This window comes from Entelurus aequoreus, linkage group LG07 (genome assembly GCF_033978785.1).
Source record: "Entelurus aequoreus isolate RoL-2023_Sb linkage group LG07, RoL_Eaeq_v1.1, whole genome shotgun sequence".
NCBI lineage: Eukaryota > Metazoa > Chordata > Actinopteri > Syngnathiformes > Syngnathidae > Entelurus > Entelurus aequoreus.
In genome coordinates, this window is record NC_084737.1 from 26506798 (window position 1) to 26528042 (window position 21245).

The 21245-nt window shown below is 40.2% G+C and overlaps 1 protein-coding gene across 1 annotated transcript in view; it reads left to right on the top strand.

Annotated features, from left to right (window-relative positions):
• The window catches only part of l1cama (L1 cell adhesion molecule, paralog a), a 96675-nt gene that overhangs the window by 18808 nt on the left and 56622 nt on the right, over positions 1 to 21245 (top strand). The window contains 1 exon segment of the mRNA XM_062053067.1: positions 16978 to 17063. The gene's annotated coding sequence lies outside the window, so the exon portion shown is untranslated.

Genomic DNA, 21245 nt, shown 5'->3' on the forward strand with positions numbered 1-21245 from the left:
TCTGTGGTCACCTAATAACCTCTCCACGCAGGAGAGAGGGGCAGAGCAGAAAAGAGACGGCAGATCAACTGGTCTAAAAGGGGGGTCTATTTAAAGGCTAGAGTATACCAATGAGTTTTAAGATGGGACTTAAATGCTTCCACTGAGGTAGCATCTCTAACTGTTACCGGGAGGGCATTCCATAGTACTGGAGCCCGAATAGAAAACGCTCTATAGCTCGCAGAATTTTTTTGGCCTCTTGCAATCACTAATAAGCCGGAGTTCTTAGAATGCAGATTTCTTGCCGGGACATATGGTACAATACAATCAGCAAGATAGGCTGGAGCTAGATCGTGTAGTATTTTATACGTAAGTAATAAAACCTTAAAGTCACATCTTAAGTGCACAGGAAGCCAGTGCAGGTGAGCCAGTATAGGCGTAATATGATCAAACTTTCTTGTTCTTGTCAAAAGTCTAGCAGACGCATTTTGTACCAACTGTAATCTTTTAATGCTAGACATAGCATGGACACATAATAAGAATAATATTAGTAAATATGATCAAAAATTGAATATCCAAAGGGGTGTTTAACTTTGGACATTACACTCATTTACTTTGTTACCCTGTGACACAGAGCTAGTATGTGGATGATTGATTGACTTACATTGTATCAGGTTTAGTATCTTTAATGTACAAAATGTATCAGATGAATAATGACAATAATACATTTATTTTATAAGCCGCCTTTCAAGGCACCAAGATCTTTACAAACAATTAAAAATCTTACTTTTTTATGTAAAATAACTGGAAAAAGTTTGGACAACCCTAGATCAGCCATTCGAAAGTGCACACAATGCTTCACACTTTAGTCACGTCGCTTCTTTGTGTATCCCAATAGATGCACAGTTGTGAGTCATGTGCAAAACAATATCAAAAATAACCTTTTATATAACTTAGTCGGTTGTTTTCCTCAACATTACTGGCCTACATCCATCCTATCATCGTTATTTCCTCAAAGGCTGAATACATCACTCACACACACACACACACACACACACACACACACACACACACACACACACACACACACACACACACACACACACACACACACACACACACACACACACACACACACACACACACACACACACACACACACACACACACACACACACACACATTCAGCCATGTCAGCGTCCTGTTTATGTAAAGTTTGTGTTGAAATCTGGATGTTGTGGAGTTTGTTGTCAGGATTGATCCTTGGTAATTGCTGCTACACGCTGGGCCCGAGTAGCATCGTTGGAATCTATATTTAGTCATAAAACAGACTGTTTACAACAGCTCTGTGCGGAAAATCTGTATTTATTTTTTTGGGGTGGGGGGTAACCAGATGCACTCACGTTACATTTTGTTGGCTAATCATTTGATCTCCCTGCCGAGGAGAGCACTGATTGATGCTGCAGGCGCAGATAAGACACGGGGTGAGGCTCCTTGTTAATACTCGGGAGAAGATGAAAGGTGCAGCTCCCGAGAGGAAACACAGGATCAACAAGAGGCTAAAATAGATTTATTCAGGCGTGCAGATGTCACACGGGTGAAAGGAGGGAGGTGAATGGAGGCAAGACAAAGAAGGATGGTGGAAATGTGGCCTGCAGGCTTCTGCTGCTGGGTGTGGCAGAGCATTTACAGTAACTTAGAGTAGTCCATGTACAGCTTGTGTAGAAGTTTGCTATCCACTGAAAATAACTCAGTGCACGTTGGAGTATCTTTCAATGAACCGCAGCTACCCACTCCATGCAGCACTCATGTAGCCCCAGATCATGACGGTAGCACCAATCAATCAATGTTTATTTATATAGCCCTAAATCACAAGTGTCTCAAAGGGCTGCACAAGCCACAACGACATCCTCGGCTCAGATCCCACATCAGGGCAAGGAAAAACTCAACCCAATGGGCTACAATGAGAAACCTTGGAGGGGACCGGGCGATCGGTACAATGGACGTCGAGTGGATCTAGTTAATAGTGTGAGGGTCCAGTCCATAGTGGGGCCAGCAGGGGATCATCTTGAGTGGAGACAAGTCAGCAGCGCAGAGACGTCCCCAACTGATTCACAGATGAGTGGTCCACCCCGGGTCCCGACTTTGAACAGCTAGCGCCTCATCTGTGGTCACCTAATAACCTCTCCACACAGGAGAGGGGGGCAGAGCAGAAAAGAGACAGCAGATCAACTGGTCTAAAAGGGGGGTCTATTTAAAGGCTAGATTATACAAATTAGTTTTAAAATGGGACTTAAATGTTTCTACTACACCACCATGCTGTATACATGCAAGACAGTGTTATGATACTCATTCATGTTGCCGGCTATTCTTATAATAATGTGACGCTCGGTGGGTCATGTCCTGCCATACTGCCAAGTTTTATCGCCTTGGGGAAATTGAGATTCGAACAGCAGCGACACCATACGCAGTGTAGAGAACAGTAATCAGGCGATAGCTCAAATAAATAGAACCAGAACAATAAAGTATGATACTAACCAAGCCTATGCATACTGAGCCCTACATTTGAATTAGCACGCTGTCAGCACTGAAATGACTTCACACTCAGAATATATCACAGAATTTAAATAATCCGCCCCTTCCCGTAAAAACTGACAGTCTAGACAGTAATATTTATGTCTCTGTCCATAGGGAGACAACAAGGCAACAATAAGAGTAAGTGACAGTGCTGCAGCGACGGACGTGTGTCCTGTGCACTGTTCACTGGGATTATTTCGGGGCCGCCTCTGCTTCCGCTGCCTGCGGGGCCCGTCTGTCTTCAAGAGTGTCATGGAAAAAAAAGCTATGTCCTCCTTTTTTAAAAGTACATTGTCATGTGACACAATGTTTTGGCTGATGGTGGCGTCGCTCTGCGCAAGTGTCCTACATAGGAGGCAGCGTCAGGTGCAGAGGTGGAGATGATTGACATTACAGGGACACATACTGGAAATGCACAATCAGAGTTGGCCCCTGGCATAAACACTCTTAGGGCCACAACGTCTTGGGGAGGAGGCACGTGAAGAAGGTGACCGGTCCCTGCAAACTGCTCATCACTGTTGTGTCCGTGCTCTGCAAGTGTTTGTTCTGCCTTGATGGTTACAACTGGTATCGGGCCTGGTAAATCAATTTCTGCGAAGTAGGAATGAATAATTATGATGGCTGGGTCAGGTGCACGTTGGTAAAACTCACTCCCTGACAACCTCAAACACAGTGCTGGATGCTAGGTTAGCAGCAGGAAGTTTTAGCCTAGTAGCGAGCACACTTACCTCTCAATCTGACGACGTGGGGCGGTGGCAGTAAGGGAAGATTAAAACACAACGAGGGCCTCTACAATAGCATGATAAACCGGTTTATGATTTACTAAACTGGGTTTTTAACATTAAGAAAGCCACCCACATAGTCACCTTTACTAGCCGCTCACTTCGAAGTGCAATGTGGTGACGACTGTAATACAATACTCACTAAGCTGCAGTCAAAAAGACCCTATAGCGCAGTAGTTCTCAAACTTTCTTCACCAAGTACCAGAGGTGGGACCAAGTCATTGCTTTGCAAGTCACAAGTAAGTCTCAAGTCTTTGCCCTCAAGTCTCGAGTCAAGTCCCGAATCAACACAGGCAAGTCCAGAGTCAAGTCCAAAGTCAAGACTGGAAAGTCTCAAGTCAAGTCACAAGTCCTGCATTTTGAGTTTCGAGTCCTTTCAAGTCCTTTTAACCACAGACTAATATATTTACACAGATTGTGTATGCTTTTAAAACGTTGTATTTATTTATTAAAACAAGTGCATTTGAAATAGCAGGAAAAAAAATAGTACTGACATTGCAATTCATAATAGCACTATTAACCAGTCATTTTAATAGTGTAAACAATTTTAAACATTTAACTCATTCCTTTACAGAATAAACACATTTGCAAAAACAAGTGCAACTGTACTTATTTGTACAAAAGTGTTAACATTGTATTTCCATGGCATATTGCATTGTAACTAGTTCCACAGCAGTTTCTATTCTGTTCTTACCTTATCTCATTGATCTCATCTCATACTGTAAGTGTGTTTATGTGTGCGTACACAAGAAAAACATAACAAATACATGAACATAACAATGAACAGAGTTGTACTTTTTAGATGTCAGGGCCCTATGCAATATGTACACATATTCTTAATATAGTATACATTTTAACTGACCTTTATTTGACTATGTTTGTCTTTTTGTAGGTGGCTAAAATACGCTGTGCTGCTGACCGCCGTCTAACGTTACGTTATTGTGTGTGATACATTGACTAACGTAACGTTATGTGTAGGTACCTCATGCAACCCTGCTTAAAAAAAATCACTTGACAAAAAGTATGAATAAGCTAGTAAACTGCAGTGGACGCAACAGATTGCCGTGTTTGCAATGACGTTATAACCACAGACATCTTATAAGTAGACGCAGCATTGGTTGCTGTGACGCGAGCAATTTGCATCTTGAAGTGGTGATGAGGAGCCGGCGAGTAGCCTAAACTGACAGTTGACAGGTAGAAAACAAAGATGCCGGGCTGGTGTTCAGCGTTTTCCTGCTCAAATGAGCGGACTGTTGAAAATAGGAATCGGGGGATTACTTTTCACAAGTAAGATTTAACATTAATGTACTGTTGGTTGTATTTTATGAAAATAACATTACCACAGAGTTGAGAAGGAGCAAAGATCTTCAATATTTGTATGTGAAAATCACAAAGAAATCTTCTGGGGGAGGATGACGCCCCTACAGGGGTTTGGTTTACAAACTTTCAGCCCCACCTAAAACAAAATTCACCAGCCGCCACTGATTATGATGCATTCTCATTTTAGGCAAAATATAAGACAATACTTTCTTAACAGTATAATTGTAACCAGGAATACGTCTTCAAGTAACAATATTCAAATACTAACATTGTTGGGTAAGACAGCATTTGGTTTTATTCTGAATCCAGTGAAACAGATTGGTGGTTTTAGCTGATATAAAGACTTTCAGGTGTTTATATATGTTTAAGTATTTGGCAGACGCTTTTATCCAAAGCGACATACATAAAAAATACATATATAACAATCACTGTAAACATGATCATTTAAGGGAAGAATGTAATACAAAATATCAATACAAAGTGTCAAGACAGAATAAACTCTCTGCTGCTGCAGCAACAGAGATACAGTCTATAAGATATATAGATATCTAATGTATTCATACATTGTTTATGTAGGATATACGCATGTATATAACCTAATCATATTGTTTCTTCAACTTAAAAATAGCTGACCCTTTTTTTCCCTCTTCTCTGGGCTTATATTCCCAATTTTGATCTCGGACGTCTGGTCACTTATAGCATATGAGAATATTATATTACTGTTAAGCAAACCATGAATAATAAAACATGTGTCCGTTATCATAGCTACACGTATGACAAAAAAGCGCGTGAAAATGAGTGGTATTCAGTGAGGTAAAATGAATTAAATGCGCTGACAGTTCATTGCTCCTGCCAAATGAATTGCACTGAGTGGAGCGGATCACCACTCCAAGATGGCGGCCCCGCGTCTCGTCTGCGGCAGTAGGCAGAAGCGCTCCATGCTGTGTCTACTTATAAGATGTCTATGGTTATAACGTTAGCAGTGAGTTTACAGCCTCACTGATTTAACTACACAGCAAATAAAAGTCACGTTACTTAGCCAATAAACGTTAGCTTACATTCAAAACTTACCCTTCTTTGTGCATCTTCAAATGTCGAACAAAGTTGGAAGTTGTTGCGTCTCCGTCTGTAATATTCGAACTGCGTGATTTGCATACGGCAATTCGTTTTTTGTTGACCAAGTCGTAGTTATTATACCCGAACGAAACCAACTTTGGTATAAATCTTTCTCACTGGCGCGTTGTTTGACAACTCTTGTTCATTGGTTGTCCTGCAATTTGATTGGATGAATGCTGTGGGATGAAAACAACGTAGATCTAATTTGATTGGCTGTTGTACTGAGAGCACACCAGCTGACAATCAGCACACACGCTGATAGATAGACAGACACGTACAAAATGAAAGCTACAGAGCGCTACCAAATAACTTTTTAAGCTTTAGGTTTTGGGGAAAGTAGCAAGTCATGTCAAGTCAAAAGGCTCAAGTCCAAGTGAAGTCACAAGTCATTGATGTTAAAGTCTAAGTCGAGTTGCAAGTCTCTTTACATTTTGTCAAGTCGAGTCTAAAGTCATCAAATTCATGACTCGAGTCTGACTCGAGTCCAAGTCATGTGACTCGAGTCCACACCTCTGCCAAGTACCACCTTCGAAAACACTTGGCTCTCCCAGTACCACCATTATGGTCAACATTAAAATACAGTGGTGTAGTACACACTAAAAAATGTTGGGTTAAAAAAATAAACCAATTTTAACACAACTGCTGGTTCAGAAAAGGACGATTCCCTTATTTGAGTTATTTTTACTCAACGTTTCGGGTTAATTTTTTTCAACCCAACCTTTGCGTTGAATTATTTAACCAAAAAGTTGAGTTATGATAACTTAAAGGCCTACTGAAATGATTTTTTTTTATTCAAACGGGGATAGCAGATCCATTCTATGTGTCATACTTGATAATTTTGCGATATTGCCATATTTTTGCTGAAAGGATTTAGTAGAGAACATCGACGATAAAGTTCGCAACTTTTGGTCGCTGATAAAAAAAGCCTTGCCTGTACCGGAAGTAGCGTGGCGTCGCAGGTTGAAGGGCTTCTCACATTTCCCCATTGTTTACACCAGCAGCGAGAGCTATTCGGACCGAGAAAGCGACGATTACCCCATTAATTTGAGCGAGGATGAAAGATTTGTGGATGAGGAACGTGAGAGTGAAGGACTAGAGTGCAGTGCAGGACGTATCTTTTTTCGCTCTGACCGTAACTTAGGTACAAGGGCTCATTGGATTCCACACTTTCTCCTTTTTCTTTTGTGGATCACGGATTTGTATTTTAAACCACCTCGGATACTATATCCTCTTGAAAATGAGAGTCGAGAACACGAAATGGACATTCACAGTGACTTTTATCTCCACGACAATACATCGGTGAAGCACTTTAGCTACAGAGCTAACGTGATAGCATCGTGCTTAAATGCAGATAGAAACAAAAGAAATAAGCCCCTGACTGGAAGGATGGACAGAAGATAAACTATACTACTATCAGGAGACACCGAACCAAACACTGGACCTGTAACTACACGGTTAATGCTTTCCAGCCTGGCGAAACTTAACAATGCTGTTGCTAACGACGCCATTGAAGCTAACTTAGCTACGGGACCTCACAGAGCTATGCTTAAAACATTAGCTATCCACCTACGCCAGCCAGCCCTCATCTGCTTATCAACACCCGTGCTCACCTGCGTTCCAGCGATCGACGGAGCGACGAAGAACATCACCCGATCATCGATGCGGTCGGCGGCTAGCGTCGGATAGCGCGTCTGCTATCCAAGTCAAAGTCCTCCTGGTTGTGTTGCTGCAGCCAGCCGCTAATACACCGATCCCACCTACAGCTTTCTTCTTTGCAGTCTCCATTGTTCATTAAACAAATTGCAAAAGATTCACCAACACAGATGTCCAGAATACTGTGGAATTTTGCGATGAAAACAGAGCTGTTTGTATTGTGATACAATGTGTCCGTATACTTCCGTTTCAACCACTGACATCACGCGCAAACGTCATCATACATAGACGTTTTCAACCGGTAGTTCCCCGGGAAATTTAAAATTGCACTTTATAAGTTAACCTGGCCGTATTGGCATGTGTTGCAATGTTAAGATTTCATCATTGATATATAAACTATCAGACTGCGTGGTCGGTAGTAGTGGGTTTCAGTAGGCCTTTAATGTTGGGTTATTCCCAACCAAACTATTGGGTTGAATTATTTAACCCAAAAGTTGAGTTATGCTAACTCAAAGTTGGTTGATTCATAACCCAAATATTGGGTTGAATTTATTTAACACAATAGCTGAGTTATACTTTTTTTATTTTTTTATTTCATTGATTTATTTATTTCAGGCAATGCCATAAAAAAGTACAAAGTTGACAACACATAATAATATAAATTAATATAGTGCAAAAGGTAATGTATAGTATGTAATGCATGATTGTCCAGTTTTGCCTGATACTCACTTCAAAGTTGGGTCATTTCAAACCCAACTATTGGGTTGCGCAATTTAGCGCTCCTTGACCCAATAGTTGGTTAAAAAATTATACATTTTACTGCTGGTTTGTCCTACTCCTTCCCATTTAGTGATCACAATTATTTGTATTCTAATATTCTATTACTCAAAAGCAAGATATGAGTTTTTTTTACAAGTGTATGGTCATAATAGTTCAATACAGCATGCTCAAATATTTTCATGTACATTAGATGTGTGATTGTAAATAATGTTAATGAGATTAATTCTTAATAAAATTCCCTTCAAGAAAAACGTACCAGTTTGATAAAAAAAGCCTTTTATCCATAAATGCGTTACTCATCGAAAAACAACCCACAAATGGTACATAGTTTGGAAAACCTAGAAATTTTGTTAAAATAATACCCTTATAACCCAAAAAATCGATTGCTCTTCATAAAAATAACTCCAAAATGTAACCCAACACTCGCAACTCATAAATTGGGTTATCAACATAAAACATAATTTTTTTAGTGTGTAGGCCTAATTATCCATTGAAAACAAGGCAGGTTTTATTTAACTAGTATATTTAATATTTGTGGCCACTGTAACATTACAAACAGTTTGAACAGTAACACTCTGTTTGGATATTTAATTAAGTGATTCTTTGGCGTACCACTAGATGGAGCCTGTGTACCACCAGTGGTACATGTACCACTGTTTGAGAATTCCTGCTATAGCGTATTAAACAAATAGTAATAAAGACCCAAATGGGGCCACAGACCAAATCCTGGCTAGAATCACAAAACCTTAGGTCAACAATTATTCATATTTTTAACTACTGAATAGTTTGGGGAAGGTCCTTTTTTTTGCTGCAGCATGAAAACAAGTGATCCCAATAAAGGCAAGGTTGTATCGGTTTGGTTTTAAAAGAACTTGAGAGTCACGACCTCAACCCCGTCAAACACCATTTATTACCAGAGAGACACCAAACTCTTGAAGAAAGTCCCAGAAGAAACCATTTCTGTTACAAAGTGGGGACTAACTGCATATTTCCATACAGCATATTTCCTGTTGGTGTGAAAGCCAAGTGTCCCAATGACTTGGATTACTCCTAAATGGGATTTGTTGGACTCTCATAATAATGCAAGGATCCCCCAGCAATGGGAATACACAAACACACACACACACACACACACCAGTTGGCCACAAGCTGTGTGTGCGTGTGTGTGTGTGTGTGTGTGTGTGTGTGTGTGTGTGTGTGTGTGTGTGTGTGTGTGTACTGTAGATGTGGGCTGCCAGACCTTATTGGCCAAAGGCTATATGAAAAACTCATCAACATGGTTCCTTAGCTTCAGGAAAAGGTCAACATGGCTACCTATACCCTAGATTCTAGACCCCTGCCCTTTAGAAATGTGAGGAAATGACTGCCTGTAGTCTCACCTACTCAGTGGCCTTGTGGTTAGAGTGGCCGCTCTGAGATCGGTAGGTTGTGAGTTCAAACCGAGTCGTACCAAAGACTATAAAAATGGGACCCATTACCTCCATGCTTGGCACTCAGCATCAAGGGTTGGCATTCGGGGTTAAATCACCAAAAATGATTCCCGGGCGTGGCCACCGCTGCTGCTCACTGCTCCCCTCACCTCCCGGGGGGTGTTCAAGGGTGATGGGTCAAATGCAGAGAATAATTTCGCCACATTGGTGCTTTAACTTGAACTCTAGTAAGTCCAGCCTTTGCCAAAAAAAACATCATTCTGCATTTCAAGGAGCTAATTATTATTATTATTATTATTATTATTATTATTATTATTATTATTATTATTATTATTATTTCAGTGACTCTGCCTCCTTCTATAGTTGACATCAACTATATTGTCATAGAAGATGGTGCACACAGAACTAGAGCTGTCCGGTCCTATGGCGCATGTCCGAAAATGGCCGTGCGTTCCAGAAACGGTCATGTCCTTGATCTCTTGGCACCGCTACACGGTGACGCGTGGAAGAGGGGGGGCTGCCGGGGAGGATTTACTGGGAATGGGTCCGCAGTCGAGACGTGGTCTGTGCGCCTCAGATAACGCTGAAGCCTTTCATGGAGTCCTGGCCTGCCGCTAGAAAGCGTGGACTCCGCCCCCAATAGATCTCAGCTGCGGACTCCGTTGGTAATAATTGGATTTATTTAGAGAGCAGGAATGGTTTCCTGATGATGATGATAACAGATGTGATGGGAGTTAGTAAGCCACTTAGAGGTCCGAGCCTGCAGATTTCCCCAGACTGTTTCTCCTGATAGGAAGGCCACCTTTAATTATTGGGGAGTGGAGGTAAGGAGAGGTTCTGCTCCATAAGCTTCTTCTTGAGGTAAAAGAGTTGAGCGATAGAAAATAAGTTTCCTTTAGGCGGGAGGCAATCGGCCGCCGGCAGACGACGAAGAACAAAAAGTGAAAGGAAAACGCTGTCAGGGAACTGGAGTGACGCAGAAGAGCTGGAGACCTGACTCCGAGATGAAGGTGCGGGAGAGGAGGGTGTGTACGGCTGCGGTGCTGATGGAGGAACATGTGGGAGGGGGATGGGGAGAGAAATATTTGCTGTGAACGACCGAGCTGGAGGAATGAGGAGGTTGTCATGGCGATAGCAGGGAGAGGGAAGGGAGGCGCGGGTATTGACACCTCGCCTGGACGCTCACACATGTTTTCACACTGTGTCTGCATGTGAGGGCATCTGTGGACGGCCTTCGCCTTGTAAAGCTGACCCAATCTTTCATACAGTTGTGTATATACATACTGTCAAATTTTAATTATATGTACAACAATAATCACACTTTTGAATGTGGATTAATCATGATTAAACGCAAGTTGTTACTCGCTTGCATAATTTAAATTGTCTTAAAAAAGACCCCATTATTTGGACATTTTGTTGTCAGAATGTCTCCCAGGAATATGTTTTAATAGTTTTACTTGCGTGTTATTTATTTGCTCCAAACTTGGTAACAATTTTATCTTGAGTACAGTCAGGGTTTATTTTGGAGAGAAATTTTCCAGTGAGCACAACTCATCTTTGCACTGACATACAGTATAACAACAAACATCAACACCCAGGTAACCATCTGCGGTTAACGTAAAGGATTATGTACTGTCAATATAAAGTTGCTGATTAATTTGCATATACTGTATGCATGATTATTGCAAATCATGGGGGGCACGGTGGGACAGGGGTTAGTGCAAGTGCCTGGGCTCGGGATCTTTCTGTGTGGAGTTTGCATGTTCTCTCCGTGACTGTGTGGGTTCCCTCCGGGTACTCCGGCTTCCTCCCACCTCCAAAGACATGCACCTGGGGATAGGTTGATTGGCAACACTAAATTGGCCCTAGTGTGTGAATGCGAGTGTGAATGTTGTCTGTCTATCTGTGCTGGCCCTGTGATGAGGTGGCGACTTGTCCAGGGTGTACCCCACCTTCCGCCCGAATGCAGCTGAGATAGGCTCCAGCACCCCCCGCCACCCCAAAACGGGACAAGCGGTAGAAAATGGATGGATGGATGGATATTGCAAATTAGTTTGTGATTAAAGGCATGAAACTTGTATTATATATATATATATATATATATATATATATATATATATATATATATATATATATATATATATATATATATATATATATATATATGTGTATATACTAGGGTTGCACGGTATACCAGTACTAATAAAGTACTGTGCTACTAATGAATTAAAAATAGTACTATACTGCCTCTGAAAAATACCGTTTCCCTTTTTTTTCTTTTATGGCCGTGACATTGCTGGTTTTACGAGCAGCGGAGCATGTTCGGCAGCGCACAATCACAGACTACTTGAAAGCAGACACGGTGTGTAGACAGAAAGGGGAGAACGGACACACTAAAGATAAAGTTGAAGCTATAACACTGAAACGCCGCTCAGCAAGAAGTGTTTTCAAACATGGCTAGCTAGCTAGCGGCTAACGTCCATCCACAGTCGGCAGTGTTTCAGCTAATTCTAAATCACTAATCCTCGCCTCCATGGTGACAAATAAAGTACGTTTCTTACAAGTATCATCCCTGTAGGACGAGGAATAGCTAAACATGCTTCACTACACACTTTAGGAGGATACAATAGCTCATCGCTAACAAGCTAGCGCTCCTCAATGTAAACAAATTCCATGGGTTGCTCTACACCTGACATCCACTGTAATGATACCAAGTACAAGCGCGTATCTCAACAATACTACTATGATTGCATTGATATTTTTTATGTATATTATGTTTATAAACTCAGGAAATACGTCCTTGGTATCGGATCGATACCCAAATTTGTGGTATCATCCAAAACTAATGTAACGTATCCAAACAACAGAAGAAGAAGTGATTATTACATTTTAACAGAAGTGTTACATAACCAGATATTAACAGTAAATAAACAAGTAGATTAAAAATCAATTTTCTACCGTTTGTCCCTCATAATTTTGTCAAAATAATACAATGAAAAATGACACAATATTTTACTGCATATGTCAGCAGTCAAACTAGGAGCCTTTGTTTGCTTACTTACTACCAAAAGACAAGTTGTCTTGTATGTTCACTATTTTATTTAAGGACACAATTGTTCTTTGATTGCAATAACAAACATATGTTTAATGTACTGTAACATCTTTTGTAAAAAATAGAGCCAGTAATGCAATTTTTTGTGGTCCCCTTTATTTAGAAAAGTATCGAAAAGTATTGAAATACATTTTGGCACTTGTAAGATCCTACACAGAACCTTCAAACATTTTATTTACCATATACATTACATATCAAATCAGCCAACACTGGAATCACACTCCATGCAAAACTCTTACTGATTATTTGAATGACAGGCAAATCCACTCAAACTGACTCTTCATGCAAAGTCGTTTCCTCTAACAATCATCCACTGTGGGAATAGCTATCACTCCTGGTCTAAGAGGATTAAGTGTTTGCGTCAACAGATGTTGAGATTTATGAGGGATGAGCTAATTCAACCCCAAGTTGTAACATATGACAATGTGCCGTTTTTGTCGGCCAGGTGTTTAGTTGGACCTGGAAGGTTTTTTTTTTTTTTCATCATATGAACTAGGGATGAGCGATATGGCCTAGAATCTATATCACAATATATATTGCAGCCTCCTGCAATAACGGTATATATCATAGTATATTATTTGGTTTGTAAATGATAATAAAACCATTTCTCAACGAGTTACAAAGGCTCCTAATTTGGCTGCTGACGTATTGCATAATTTCCAGCTGTATTATTTTCTCAAAACAATTATTAATCCACATGCTAATTAATTGTTAACTGTTGTAACATGGTTCTATCTACACTTATATTACAATCCAACAAGCACTTATTCTTCTGTTGTTTTCAATACTTTACTATTAGTTTTGGATTATTGGTCATGCTATTGGTGATACTTCAAAATGATTGAATTATTGAATTTTTGATCACAGTTATAATCCGACTAAAACACAGGGTGGTGTAGTATCAATATCAATCACATATTTAAATTGTTTCCTTATGCATTTTTATTGTACACAATATTTTGAGCAAAATAAAGTCAATAGCGCAAAATAATTTAACATAAGCAAAAACTACTATTGGCTCTGATTATTATTTTTTTAATGACAAAAAACACTTTTTTGATAGTAAACGTATCGATCTTATCACTGTAGTATCGGCCATAAACTGATACTGTACTTGGTATCATTACTGTCGATATGTATATCGAGCCACCCACCCCTGTTTACATTCAATATCTATATCTTAGCGGTTGGCATAGCTTATTGTATCGTCCTACGATCTGTAGTGTAGCATGTGTAGCTGTCCCTTCTCCTCCAGTGATAATGGTACTTATAAGAAAAGTACCCGGTAGTTTATTTTCCGCTGTAGAAGCAAGGATTGCAAAGAGACTTCGTACTGTAAAGGGACGTTAGCCGCTCGCGAGAACGCCACATAGTGCTGAGGACGCTTGTGCGAGATACAGCTTGAATGTGCCTGTGTTTGGGACGCCGTGGCTCGGCTGTGCCAGCAACTTCAGGGTTCCAGGTTCGATCCCCGCTTTTGCCATCCTAGTCCCTGCCAGTGTGTCCTTGGGCAAGACACTTTACCCACCTGCTCCCAGTGCCACCCAAACTGGTTTAAATGTGACTTAGATCAGTGGTCCCCAACCTTTTTGTAGCTGCTGGTCAACGCTTGAAAATTTGTCCCACGGACGGGGGGGGGTATTTTTTATTTTATTTTTTATAATTTTTAAAAAAAATTTTTATATTTTTTTTGTCATAAAGAAATACAATCATGTGTGCTTACGGACTGTATCCCTGCAGACTGTATTGATCTATATTGATATATAATGTATATATTGTGTTTTTTATGTTGATTTAATTTAAAAAAAAATATATATATATATATATATATATATATATGTATATATATATATATATATATATATATATATGTATATATATATATATTTTTTACATTTCTTGTGCGGCCCGGTACCAATTGGTCCACGGACCGGTACCGGGCCGCGGCCCGGTGGTTGGGGACCACTGACTTAGATAATGGGTTTCAAAATGTGAAGCGCTTTGAGTCACTAGAGAAAAGCGCTATATAAATATAATTCACTTCATTAACATGCATTATCACGATAGCATCAAAATCTCTATCGTCTGCCAAATGTATATCAATTATATCGTATATATTGACCAACCCTAAAATAAAGTATTAAAATAAGAAAATAAACATGTTTTTCAACCCTGCTGAGCTAATTTCACTTATGTTTAAAAGCCAAATTATGTGTTTAGTTACTAGAGAGAGTTGAGACTGAGGGAGCAGAAAATCCACAAAATCTCCTGAAGGAAGTACAGTTTTGAGGGAGTACGGGGACGTTTTATTCTCTGAGGAGAGGCTCCCCTTGTGTCACATTTGAAAAAGTTTTACCAGAGTTTTATTTTATAGATTAGTTGTTAACTTTCTGTCCACAAAGTATATGACATTCCCTTTCACGCTTACTATTTTAGTAGTAGTTTAAGTTCTTTGTTGCTTCTCTTGTTGTTTTCATATACTTTAGCCATGTTGTGTGGACTCTCTTTCCACTCTGTAGGTGCTTATTCGCTAAAACCAACATCTACTGCCTAATCCCCGGAAGATCTTATCTTTCATTAGATGAGGAGCACTTAGGAGGAATTGCATGCATTTGCAACTTTTAACAAACTTAATGGGATTGATTCCAGTCCTGTGGGGCTTTGTTTATCATTTAGGGTATGCAAATCACTGCAACTTGGAGTTGAGGCTTGTGTCATTTTGTTGGTATTTGTTGTTTGCACAGGCAGGTGCAGGTGTGTGTTTGCGCTGGATTTGCACCGCTGCGAGCATGCCTAATGTGTGTTTTCTGTCGGGTGTTTTCTCTCTAATCCCCATGTCATTCGTTTCTTTCTACAAGCAGTCTAAAAAAAAAAAAGTCAAATAAAAACAGTTGGGCCATGCATGCAAATGTGCAGTAAAGCATGATGTGTGACCCTGCATTGGCATGAGCTCATTTCCCTGAAGTGCCGTAAAAGACGAGATTACCTCGAGCCTTCGGAAACAAATGATGCCAGACGTAAAAAACATGGTCTTTACACTCTGGGTTGCAGGGATGGTGTCCATTCAGACACACGGGTGGATGAGTAAGTCTTGGAAGAACGAGAGAAGACGTAACCCAGATAACAAAAAAATCTTGCAAAAAGTCGTCTTAGAGCAGTGGTGTCTAACTTGTATCACTGTTAGAGTGACTTTGACTAAATGAAAGGAAACACAAGCTTCTTGTGTTTTATGACTGGGAACATGTAATCTATCTCCTTTCAAACAGAACGGCCTTTATCTGTTTGTGCTGTATTGTTGTAATTTGTCATCATAAATAGATGTAAGACAGCTGAAGCACATATTCTCTGACCAACTCAGGTGGAGAGCTACTGGTTGCTCACCAGCTACCGTTTGGAGACCCCTGTCATCCAAGAATGCAAGCAAACTCTATTTTCACACTATATACAGTAGGTTGTATTCACCTGACATCATGTACGGCTCATTAAATATGCGAGGCTCAAAGTGGCGGTCAAGCGAGTGTCTGTTGTCAAAGCGTATTGGGCGGCATTTTGCCTTTTCCGAAGAAAAATGCTTGCGTTGTTTTGGGCTATTGGAACCGTACAAGGAACGCACAAGTTTGTTAAGGGTTTTTTTGATATGCAGTCGTGGTCAAAAGTTGACACACACTTCTAAAGAACACCCAACATATGTGGGCTCTGTACCGAGGATGTCGTTGTGGCTTGTGCAGCCCTTTGAGACACTTGTGATTTAGGGCTATATAAATAAACATTGATTGATTGATTGATTGAATATAATGTCATGGCTGTCTTGAATTTCCAATAATTTCTACAACTCTTATTTTTTTGTGATGGAGTGATTGGAGCACATCTTTGTTTGTCACAAAAAACATTCATGAAGTTTGGTTCTTTTATGTACTTATTATGGGTCTACTGAAAATGTGACCAAATCTGCTGGGTCAAAGGTATACACACAGCAATGTTATTATTTGGTTACATGTCCCTTGGCAAGTTTCACTTTTGGTAGCCATCCACGAGCTTCTGGTTGAATTTTTGACCACTCCTCTTGACAAAATTGGTGCAGTTCAGCTAAATTTGTTGGTTTTCTGACATGGACTTGTTTCTTCAGCATTGTCCACACGTTTAAGTCAGGACTTTGGGAAAGCAATTCTAAAACCTTAATTCTAGCCTGATATAGCCATTCCTTTACCACTTTTGACATGTGTTGTAGGGGTCATTGTCCTGTTGGAACACCCAACTGTGCCCAAGACCCAACCTCCGGGCTGATGATTTTAGGTTGTCCTGAAGAAATTGCAGGTAATCCTCCTTTTTCATTGTCCCATTTACTCTCTGTAAAGCACCAGTTCCATTGGCAGCAAAACAGGCCCAGGGCATAATACTACCACCAAACCAATCCAATCCAATCCACTTTATTTAAATAGCACATTTAAACAACAAGAATGTTTCCAAAGTGCTGCACAGCCATGTTAAAAACAATATTAAAAACCATATTATGCTCCACCAATGACTGAATAAAAACAAAAAATAAATAAATATAAAACCAATATAAAAACAATATAAAAATAAATATGATTAAAAACGATTTTAAAGGGTAAAACCAATTAAAACAGTAAATAGAAATCAAGATTTATAAAAAAAAACACAAAGGACAACAGAGGACAGAAGACCACACAACTCACGTAGTGTTAAAAGCCAAAGAATAAAAGTGGGTCTTAAGACGAGACTTAAAACACTCCACTGTGGAAGCAGTTTGAACATGGAGGGGCAGAGTGTTCCAGAGCTTAGGGCCAACCACAGAGAAGGCCCTGTCTCCCCTGGTTTTAAGTCTCGTCTTGGGCACCACGAGCAGATGCTTGACATATTTCTGGGGCCAAGTCCAACTCCACACCATAATTCCTCCGCTGACACCTCTCTGTCAGTTTACGTGGCCTACCACTTTGTGGATGAGTTGCGGTTGTTCCCAAACTCTTCCATTTTGTTATAATAAAGCCGACAGTTGACTTTGGAATATTTAGGAGCGAAGAAATTTCACAACTAGATTTGTTGCACAGGTGGCATCCTATGACAGTTCCACGCTGGAAATCACTGAGCTCCTGAGAGCAGCCCATCCTTTTACAAATATTTGTAGAAACAATCTCCATGCCTAAGTGCTCGATTTTATACACCCGTGGCCGGGCCAAGTGATTAGGACAACTGATTCTGATCATTTGGATGGGTGACCAAATACTTTTGGCAATATATTGTATCTTAAATCAGTGGTCCCCAACCACCGGATCAATACAGTCTGCAGGGATACAGTCCGTAAGCACACATGAATGTATTTATTTATGTAAAAAAAAAAAAAAAAAAAAATTGTTTTGTTTTTATAAATACAATTTTCAAGCGTTGACCGGTCCGCAGCTACAAAAAGGTTGGGGACCACTGTCTTAAATGATAACATGAATATAATATAAATATTCATATTCATATACACTGCCATTTCTATATTACACCACAGTGTGTTGGGATGTTCATGTGTATTTAAATAAATGTTAATTTGTGGAAAAATGCAGGGAGAATATGAAGAAATATATTTTAAAAAATGTCACAACCCCCCTGCAGTACCTCTGCGGATCCCGGCACCAGCCTTTTGACACAATGATGAGGGTATGAAGGAAAGGTAAACACAATAAATCTATTTGTGGCAGCACAGGAGAAAGTTATGTACATGTTTAATTTTTGCATCTCATTGCACATAACTGTGGTGCATTCAAGGACCCCTGAGTAAATCTAGATATGTTTTAGATGTGTTAAGCCCATCTTTAAAAAGTCAAAAACTTAATTAAGATAGATACATATGTTTTAAAAAGAGGGTTTTAACCAAATCAATGCAATTCTTAGTTTTTTAGTGTATGTAAAAATACCAAATGTGTGTGTATGGCGGTGCGACGTTGGGTTTAGGGTGGGATGGGGGTGCCCTTCAGCAGTCTTGTGTATGGGGCTTCAAAATTTGGTGATACGCCCCTGCTTACAATGCTTCCTCACTTAATTGTGTTTCTGAGTGAGTCGTTTGTTGTGACGGAGGTCGGAGGTCGGATAGATACACGTACACACGCTCCTCCCCGCTCATTGGGGTGTTTGGCGGGCCGGTTCTCCACGTGGAGGCGGCGACATGTCCTTGCATGTCACACAAGCTGTCCTCCAGCACTATGTAGGCCACTTATCACCTGGCTCAGGGGACCACTCCCTCCTCTTCCGGTCTGTCTGCACAATGACGGAGTGCACAAGCATCTCAGCGCCAACCTGCAGCCACCCCCTCACTTGTTCCAATCGCGCACGTACGCCCCTTCACGCCATCAGTTGTAAACCCTTGGCTCCACCCTTTCTCTTCTTTATGGTTCACTCTTCTATATTGTTATTCTATTCTCCGTGCCATGGCTCCGTTTCGACTCTTTACTGCTTTTCTACCTTTCTGATCCTCCTAAGTGGTTCTCTCTGAAGGATGAATGCTTTTTTTGTTGACGAGACAACCCGGAAAGTGAAGGTCAGCGTGTTTGTTGAAATAAGAATAAGTGATGCTTGAAGCTCCGGAGGAGGAGGAGTAGAGTCGGGGGGCTGACAGTGAGAGATAAAGACAGAGGGAGTAGGACACGTCAGGACGCAGAAAAGGAAACAGGGAGGAGAACGACGGGAGAAGGTCACTCCTGATAGCACCTCCTTATAGTTCCATAATGTCATGATTGCTCCTCTTTACCCACACTAACACCATTACCCTCCCTCACTCAGCTTTTGTCCTCATCAGCGCATGTTCCTGCTGTGCATAACAATATGTGGATGTTCACGGCTACGAGGTGGGGGGTGTTTGTGTGCATGTCCCATCTTATATATGACGCCAATGGTGTGTCTTGTAATTAGCTTTGTGCTGCAGGCGCACAATTTAGAGTGGTGCCTCAGCTAATGAAGCAAATGACGACCACGGGCGGGATGCCAGGAGCACCGTCGAGTCTCCTCTTGTGCTTTCAGTTCAGCATATGAACATCTCCAAATATAAAACTAAAGGGGCACAAATGGACACCATACATTATTACATTATGTGCACCAGATTTAGCCATCAGATAATTTCCATCTATAGTCCTTCATTTGACTCCACCTGACGTGCATTACACATGGGATGAAAAATACTGCAATTTAAACTAACTAACTATGCTATACTGCATACTAGGGCTGCAACTAACGATTAATTTGATGATCGATTAATCTGTCGATTATTACTTCGATTAATCGATTAATAATCGGATAAAAGAGACAAACTACATTTCTATCCTTTCCAGTATTTTATTGGGAAAAAAACAGCATACTGGCACCAGACTTATTTTGATTATTGTTTCTCAGCTGTTTGTACATGTTGCAGTTTATAAATAAAGGTTTATAAAAAAAATAAAATTAATTAAAAAAAATTCCTCTGCGCACGCGCATAGCATAGATCCAACGAATCGATGACTAAATTAATCGCCAACTATTTTTATAATCGATTTTAATCGATTTAATTGATTAGTTGTTGCAGCCCTATTGTATACTGTATATCATATTAAAATACTAGTCCAGCCATGATCTGTAATGAAGTAGCAACATGTCCAGGGTCTACCCCGCCTTCTGCCCGAATGCAGCTGTACTCCCCCTCTCCACGACCCCAAGAGGGACAAGCGGTAGGAAATGGATGGATGGATAGGTGTGAATGGGTGAATGTGGAAATACTGTCAAAGCGCTTTGAGTACCTTGAAAGTACAAAAGCGCTATACAAGTATAACGCATTTATCATTTATTTATCATTATAGTCAAGCCATAATGTTGGCAACACTGATTGATCAATAACCAATTTTTGGCAGAAAACAAAAATGTGTTAGATTATTCCGGTTTGTGGGAAGCTAGCTTGTTCCAGTCTTTCTTTTGTTGCTTTAGTAAAACAGATGGATTGTGCAAAAAACAGTTTTTCCTCTGTGGAGCCTTACAGTTCACCCTGGATGTAGACCTTAAAGTCCCGGTTTGTCACTCAGAGCAGAGCATCACATTTTAACAATGTTGTAGATTATTTTGTGCACCAGACGAATTTGAGACAAGACAATTACATGACGAAAACTGAGTGTGTTATACTTAGGGCACGGCTGTCAAACGATTAAAATATTTATCGCGATTCATTGCAGCTGATTTATAGTTAACTCAAAATTAATCCTGAATAATCGTAGATGGAGTTAATTTTTCATCATTATTAAGTGTACCCTAGACTGATCATTTTTTATTACAGTGACTGGACAATTAGTTTGCTTTAATTCAATGTTTTTAAACATTATGCTTTTTTAAACAGCTCAACAGAAAATGGACATGAACACAGTTTTAATGACAGTAATGAAAAAAAATACCTGCAGTGCGTTGGTGTCTTGCCATATTTTGTATTTTGTAGGAATACAGAATTTGTATTCCTGCTGTAGGAGCACTTGCATT